This window comes from Anser cygnoides, chromosome 26, assembly GCF_040182565.1.
Source record: "Anser cygnoides isolate HZ-2024a breed goose chromosome 26, Taihu_goose_T2T_genome, whole genome shotgun sequence".
Taxonomy (NCBI): Eukaryota; Metazoa; Chordata; class Aves; order Anseriformes; family Anatidae; genus Anser; species Anser cygnoides.
The window spans coordinates 3,310,558-3,318,071 of record NC_089898.1 but is presented as its reverse complement, the minus strand read 5'-3'; the positions used below and the strand labels follow the sequence as shown (position 1 = coordinate 3,318,071).

Sequence of the window (7,514 nt, the reverse complement as noted above, 5' to 3'; positions counted from 1 at the left end):
TTGGAAGGAACACAGGGAATGCCCCAGGGATTGCTAACACTGCCCCACTGCAAGCATAAGAATATTTCCAAAAAACAAGCATGGCTTCAGCATCTAACTTTGATAAACATGTTCAAAGCAAGAAATCGTACTCTTCATCAGCTTCAATACTGGAACTGGGATGTGAAACAAAACGAACCACACCTACATCTGACTGATCTGTGCATCTCCTTGCAAAGAAGCAGCCTAGATGTAGAAATGTGTTAGAGCCTCAGCAGGATCAGTAAATTCTCCAAGATTTAAGCTAGCGGTCAGGTGTTTTGCCACATTCAGTGCTCCACATTTTGAAGTCTAACCCCCAGAAAATGCCAGAGCTCCCCAGGTCCAACAAAACCAAACTAGTTTTTAACCAGAATCAGTTTTTCCAGTCGTACAAAGGGAAAAAATAAACAAATTCACTCCCTCAAATTACTCCCCATTTTCTTTCCCAAACAGAAGCCAACAAATTAGCATTATAGTTGGAAACATGCACCGGCTGCTCTGCAGTTTCCTGTTTGCTTTGCTAATGCATGCAAATGGAAGAGTCAGGCACAGGGCTCGAATCTGCAAGGCTTCGTAGGCTAGGTACTGGACTGAAATAAACACACATACTTAAGTGAGTCTTTACAAACAAAGATTATTTTAAAATTATTTACTGGATTATTTTAGCACCCGTACTTCAATGTCACCTGTCAAGCAAAGCAGTATTGTCGGTCGTCTGCTCTACAGGAGGGGGAATGAAAACTCCACCTCTCCGCTTCGTTCCACAACTGACTGACTTTGTGACCTTCAGCAGGTCACTGCATTCACCTGTGCCTACTAAGTGGCAATATAATCATCTCCAAAGACGATGGATTTGTTCATTCTTTAGTGATTAGAAAATGCTTTCAGATGTGGGGAGTAAGAAACACGAAAAATACAATAATGAAATAAAATTACTTAAGAGGTTTATTGAATTACATACCAATTAAATAATCAGCATCTCAAAAGGCAGGTTTGAGAAACAATGCTAAGGTAAGCAGTTATTTTCTAATAAAAACATGTGCATGACTTAAATGAAACTGTATACCTATTATCTGAAAAACGCATCACAGTCCACTCGGATTATAGGACCAAAAATTTAAAGCACATCATTTTTACTCTTTTTTTCAAGGGATCTCTTTTTAATTTAAGGCAGAACAGATTCTGTGGGCCTAGAATATATTCACACCTTCGAACTTTAATGAGAAGCAGCAAAATTCAAGTTGAGGCAAATCTTGAAAAACGTTTCAACGGCACTTTGGGCTGCACGGGGGAGCTAAACATTTTAGTCATGCAGAAAAGATGCTCTGAGGATAAATTGCAGCGTGCTGGGAAGAAATGGTTACCACTAGCTCTGGGAAGAATAATTAGGTTAGAAAAGGGAGGAACCTGGGTACAATTCCTGTATAGAACACCAGGAGCTCTGTCTCTGGACCTGTCTCCTAGCTGGAGACAATAATTCAGTCTCTCTCTCATGTGTCAACATCTCCTCCATCACACTTTTCTTGCTTGCTACCTGTATACGTACAGCTTCTAGCACAAGGTCATTTTCAAGGTTGATTCATTTGGGTACTGTTCGAAACCAAGTTTGTCAGTGTGCCAGCAACCCCAATTCCTGAGCTCTTTGCCCAGTTCTAACGTTCATTCTTTTGACCTAAACAAGCCGCATGTGTTCGGTGGGATCCATCCATCCATTTGGTACATCGCAGTGACAATATTGACCTGCTGCTCACAACTGGTTAAAGAACAGATTCACCCGTGCTTTATGCTGTTTTCCATGGTAGCAGTAAGTCCCAGAGGGAGGGTGTGCTGGCAGAAGGAAAAGGGCTGCATTGTGTCTGGAGAGGGGATGCCTGGATCGTGATAAAGGCAGACAAAGTCAGCCTTCAGAGCCCAGTGCTGGTAGCTGCTGAACCCCACTCGTACATCTCACAAAAACACCACTGTAAACTACCGCTTCCCAGAAATGCCCAGCACTCTCTTCCCAAAAAGATCCAGATCTTTGCCTGTATAAAGCTGCTTGCTCCAAATGTTCTCTCTGTGTACAGTGGACATATGGCGTGTTGTTGAATGCAGAGAGACAAAAGGAAGAAAACAGACTCACAAAGGAACCCCCAGCTAAAAAGCACCATCCATTCACGGGTTAAAAAAGAAAGCAAGCCTTGAGGATGTTTCAAACAGCAGGGTATCAGCTGGAGCCTGCATGGAGGCTTTTCCCATTGCCATTCATAACAAAATCAGGAGGCAGAAAGTTACTATAGCAATAGCAGCAGAATGCAGAATGGGTGCTCTTCCGAGGGCAGAAAGAGCTCTTGGAGAAGCGCAGGGGTCTGCTCCTCTTCATCCTGCAGGCTGCTAAGCACAGATCAGCTCCAGTTCACCCGTACACTCCCTTCTACACAATGCTCATTGCAGATCACGGAGTTTTAGCTTCAGCAACTTAAACAAGATGGAAGCGAGGCCCTGCTGAAGACAAAAGCTGACTACCCACCCACTTACTCTCCAGGTACTGAAGCAGCCAGAAAGTAACCCATGGCTGCACAGTAAAAAGGCTGGGCTCACTGTGATCAAAAGCACTGGGCACTAAGAACAGCTGGGGCTACAGATCCCTCCACTGCTGCCTTTGTTCAGGCAGGTTTGCCCCTTCCAGCAGCTGAAGGTTTGCTCGCAGATGGCTGTGATCACACCGGCCAGCAGTGGGACAAGCGCATTGCAAGGATTCTGCAGCACAGATGCTAAGGGTCAGAGTCAAACCTTGCCACGAGGTTACCTGCAGAGCCCATGCAGCGACTGACTTCACCCTTCACACAACTAAGGCATAAGCAGCACGGGAGTCCTGAGTGTGGCTCACCTGAAACAATACAATATTGGTGGTTCAGGGCTTTGTTCAGGACAAAACTAAGCTTGCCTCCTAGCAGATCCAATCGCCCAAAAGCCCTGGGCCAGCAGGACCGAGTGGGACGGAGAGCAGCCCCCTGCGACTGGGGAAGTTCACAAGTCCCCATACAACATCCTCCCCCTACACCACAGATCATTCTCTAAAAAACTAAAATCACAGCTTAAGAATAGACCAGGAGAGACGTAGGGTGTGTTGCAGGGATATTAAGGGAAAAGTATCAGCCAAAGAGCATTACATTATGAATGTAAATTAAAGCAGCCATAATGCCTGCTTACACCCCCAAGGCCTTTTACAGATGATAGGAGCACAAAAGTAGCTTAAAATGGTCACTTATGTCTCTCTCCCATTTATCTCCATGTCAAATCAAGCAATTAAAATCAGACCTGTAGGAATTTTTCCCCGCAGTGAAGGCTTTGGGCTAAGTTTGCACTCTGCTACAACATTGTGGCCTGAGATCTGCCAGAGTTACAGTGTAAACTAGAGCAGACCATGGCCGCTTTTGGTTTCACACAAAACCTTTTCTTGAAATCTGTATTTTCATTTCTCGATGAGCTCTAACAGCCCCTTCAATCACTCGCAGGGCAACAGCCAAACCATCAGCGAACGTTCGTCCCCACTTGGGGCCTGCTTTAATTTAGTCGGTTCGGTGGCAGGCATTTCTGATTGCACGTCTGACAGCTTTGTTTGCCTACCAGATCTTACCTTGTCTTCTCTAATCTTTAACGCTGCCCAGTTCTCTGCACAAAATGGGGGGCTGCAGCGAGCACTTATTTCCAAAGAGGCCTCGTTGCCTTGGTTACCACTCACCAAGCCTAGGCCTTGGCGAGCTCCGTCAGAATCTGCCTTCTCCTCGCTTTGCTCCTGTTCTGTGTAACGCTGGGCTTTCTGCTCTCAGATGGCACAGCAAAAATATACATGAATAGACAGAGGAGTGCCCTAGGATGAGGCCTTGCATAAATCACAAGATGGGTGAGAAGTAACAAAGAGCAGCAGAAGACAGCCGTGTTATTCGTTTAGCCACAAAACGACGCAAGTGGGCTTCACAGGAAAATACACCCAGCCCACGTCCCGAGGAGCTGGCACTCACCCTGCTGTCAATTAGCAGCAGCGAGACACAGCTGAATGTGGGGCACTGCTGCTGCTGGGACGCCTGAAGTCCCGGGCAGTCCCTGCCGCTCAGAGACCAAGCCTTTGCAGTCCAGCGAGGGAGGAAAGAAATCCCTTCATACCCGTTTTAGAGACGCAGGGTGGAAGTGCAGATGCATGGTTTCTAAAGAGTGCAGATGGGGATCTGCAAAGTTTGGGGATGAGGAGGACAAGGAAACGACAAGGCTGCAGCAGCCACTTAGAGATCTGCCATAGGGGCACACGCTTGGTCACTTCGTCCAGCCTGTCCCCCTCACCTGAGACCCACTCTGAAATGAGATCTGGCTCGTGATCACCTCTGTGAGGAGCATCTTCCTCCTCAACACGTAACTGCTGACATCAATTTCTGTTCTGGCAAGAGGAGCAGACTTCTGGCCTGTGCATTAATTCAGCCTACTCAAAACTGCAAGTAAGTCAGGATATGTGCTGGCCCTAGGCAAGGTGTGTTTATTTGGCGTATGTACTCAAAGCAGCTTGGATTTGAGTGCTGAACACTCACCAACAAATCACAGACCAAAATTTACTCACAGAGATTAGTCAGTGGCTGCTTCTGATAAGCAGATACATTGCAAAATAAACCCCACACCTTCCTGTGTCAGTGGACAAATCTCAAGAAGAAAACAGAGCCAAACCCGATGAGAATAGCACTCACTATTTCTGTTAACTGCTCTCCTGTTCCTTGAAATTAGCCGTCTTCTGTATCCATTATTACACAGTTAAAAATAACACCAGATTTTATTTCTGAGCACTGGCTGGCAGGATTGATTCAGACTGATTCCACTAAAATGTTAGGGCATAGTGAGAAAGGCCTCTACATTCCTTTTGCAGAGAAGTTTGAGTTAGTTAATCCCATTTTTGGAAAGGATAAGCCGCATTTTCAGTACTGTAAATCAATGCGACTCCGTTAAACAATCCTTCTCATCTGTTTATGGCATTTTGAGTTGTCACATCAAGTGCAAATGACATGAGAACATGACATAAGTAAGATATCATACAGCTCTCGTGCCCTACCTATGCTGAATGGCAAAGGCCACCTCGAACTCTTTACCATCTTTCAGTGTTGCAAGCTTAATTAGATCTTCCAGACAGAAACAATCCACTCTACAAACAGGGGTGCCAGAAAGGAAAAAGAAAAAGGACAAGGAATTTTAATTGCTCTGTAATCCTTTCATCTAGGTTTCTTGCAACCATTGCATTTCAGGAGCCTAACAGACTAGAACCAAGCAAAATTCAATATGAACTTTTAAAAAGAAAACACATTCAAATAAATGCGATCTGCCAGATCCATAGACTGAATTAATCTCCAGGCAGTTGAACACACTGTAGTTTAATGTAAGGAAGTAATGTAAATTAAACCATTTGTCACTCCTAACTGAATGGAAAAAAGGAAATGGCCAATTTGTTGGCTGACTTTGCCTCCATCATAATTGCTGCATCCATCTTTCCTGCTTCTCTCTACCTCACCACCAAAGGCACAGTCCGGGCTGTCAGCAGTTCTTACACAATTCTTCAGATTGTTACCAAGAAAACATTTCATTCTATAGATCATATATCTTGATGAGAGGCCCATAAATAGACACTATTTTCTACCCATGTTACTGTGCTGCATCCATCACGGTAACAGCAAAATTACCTCTCAGCACCGCATTAAGTCATCGGTTCTCCAACCACAAAGAGCTAATGTCCATGAAGCCGTGGTGAACGGTCCACCGAGCCATACTGAGCAGTAAAACAACACCATTCTCATGATAAGTTCCATTACGGTGGGCCTTACTTCCACGAAATATTCAAGACTGACAACAGACCGTCAACCCAATTACTGACAATACAGGCAAATATTTGCCAGGAGGACTCAAGATCCAGCTCCCATTTGGGCCTGCGGGTGTATCAGGCAGTGTTATGCTGTGCATTAAGAAGATGGGAGGACGCAGAGCTGTATGGCTTTCTTAGCAAATTGATTTGACTCAGGCGTTACCCAAACCATGTGAAAACTTCCAGCCTGAGCTGAGTTCAGCAGCACTTTATTCCAAGCCAGCCAGGGACTGCAGCTCATGCTGGTTTGCTATATTCACCCAACTACCTCATACAAAGGAAGATTTTTCTTTCTTTCACATGTCTCACTGCTCTAAAACACAAGTTTCTTCCTTGTCCTACCTGTTCAGACCAACAGGGTCCTGATAGCAATGGCTTACTGCAAGACCTACAAAAGCAGGCGGAGCAGTTTGGCTCTTCTGCTTTTCCAGGTTGCAGGATGTGATGACTTGGGACTTCAAAAGGGTTTTGTGTATACGTGCGGGTGTTTTGCAACCCTTGGGAAAATCAAATTGCATGTGCTTGTTGTGCTTGTCCCTGATTGCCCTGGTTAATGAGTTTTTAGTGCACTGAACCCTACTTAATGCATTGCTTAATAAAATGAGAGTAATTAATCAATTATCCAAGAGTACCCAGCTTCTGATCATTCCTACGTACTTATCACATTAGCCAGAGTCCTTCCCCAGCTCCCCAGGACCACAGGTCACCCCATTTCGATGACAGGCCCCTAGACTCAAAGAAGGACCTTTAGTTTTGGCCCAAAGGAGGTCCAAAGAAAGACCTTTCCTCTCCAGGGCAGCAGTGGGCTGGGTGGTGTAACAGGGCTGCCAGCACCCTCCTGCTGTCGGAGCGAGGCTGCTCCAATCTCCTCACCACCTAAATAGGAGGGGACGGAGAAGGGAGATGGCGCAAGAAGTAAATGACTCACCTCACCTCAAGTCACACACCAAATTAGTGGTAGAATCACAATCTTGATCCATGGTTTTAACTATCAGGTCACACTTTTTGTCCCGTAATGATCCCTTTGTGCATCTCGCAATCGAGTGTCTCAGATCAACGACAAACCTCCGTTTGTTTAACTCTCAGAACTGCCATTGCTGGCAGATCTCCAGGTGTCTTTTTGCTATTTCTGCCTGGGTCTTTTGTCAGACCAACTCCTTCTGCAGCACTGACCCTGCCGGATGCCAAGCCTCTTCTACTTCAGGCCCCTGAAGCTTCCAACCTTCTTGAACGTTCCCTCTAACTCAGCTTCCCTTCTCTCCCTGGTGGCATCACATCAGTAAATCACTTGGAAATCATCCTGAAAGAGGAACTGCTATAAATGGCCACACTTTGCTATTCACTTCCCAGAGCTGAGAAAAACAGCTCCCTTTATCTTAGAGCTAACAGAAAGGAGCAGTGCTCCTGCAGGAGTTGACATCTGCAAGGGAAAAGGATTTCTTCCATGTTACTAACAATGCTGTTCCACAGCTAGATTAAAAAAACAAAGCTTTAAGCAACCCTCTGAAAGCACCTAAGGCTTTCATTCCTCACCACATATTTCTAAAAGGCTCCAGGAAGCTGGGCTGCCATCCTTTACTGACGGCCAACATGAACAGCTCCGGGGTATGCCTGATTT

At 45.4% G+C, this 7,514-nt stretch overlaps 1 long non-coding RNA gene across 1 annotated transcript; it reads right to left on the bottom strand.

Moving 5' to 3' along the window:
- Positions 1 to 707: 707 nt before the first annotated feature.
- LOC106046258 (uncharacterized) lies at positions 708 to 7,149 on the bottom strand. Its single transcript, XR_007157473.2, has 2 exons — positions 3,641 to 7,149; positions 708 to 2,890 (listed from the first exon to the last, which is right to left on the bottom strand). It is a non-coding gene; the product is annotated as an uncharacterized lncRNA (long non-coding RNA).
- Between the last annotated feature and the right edge of the window lie 365 nt (positions 7,150 to 7,514).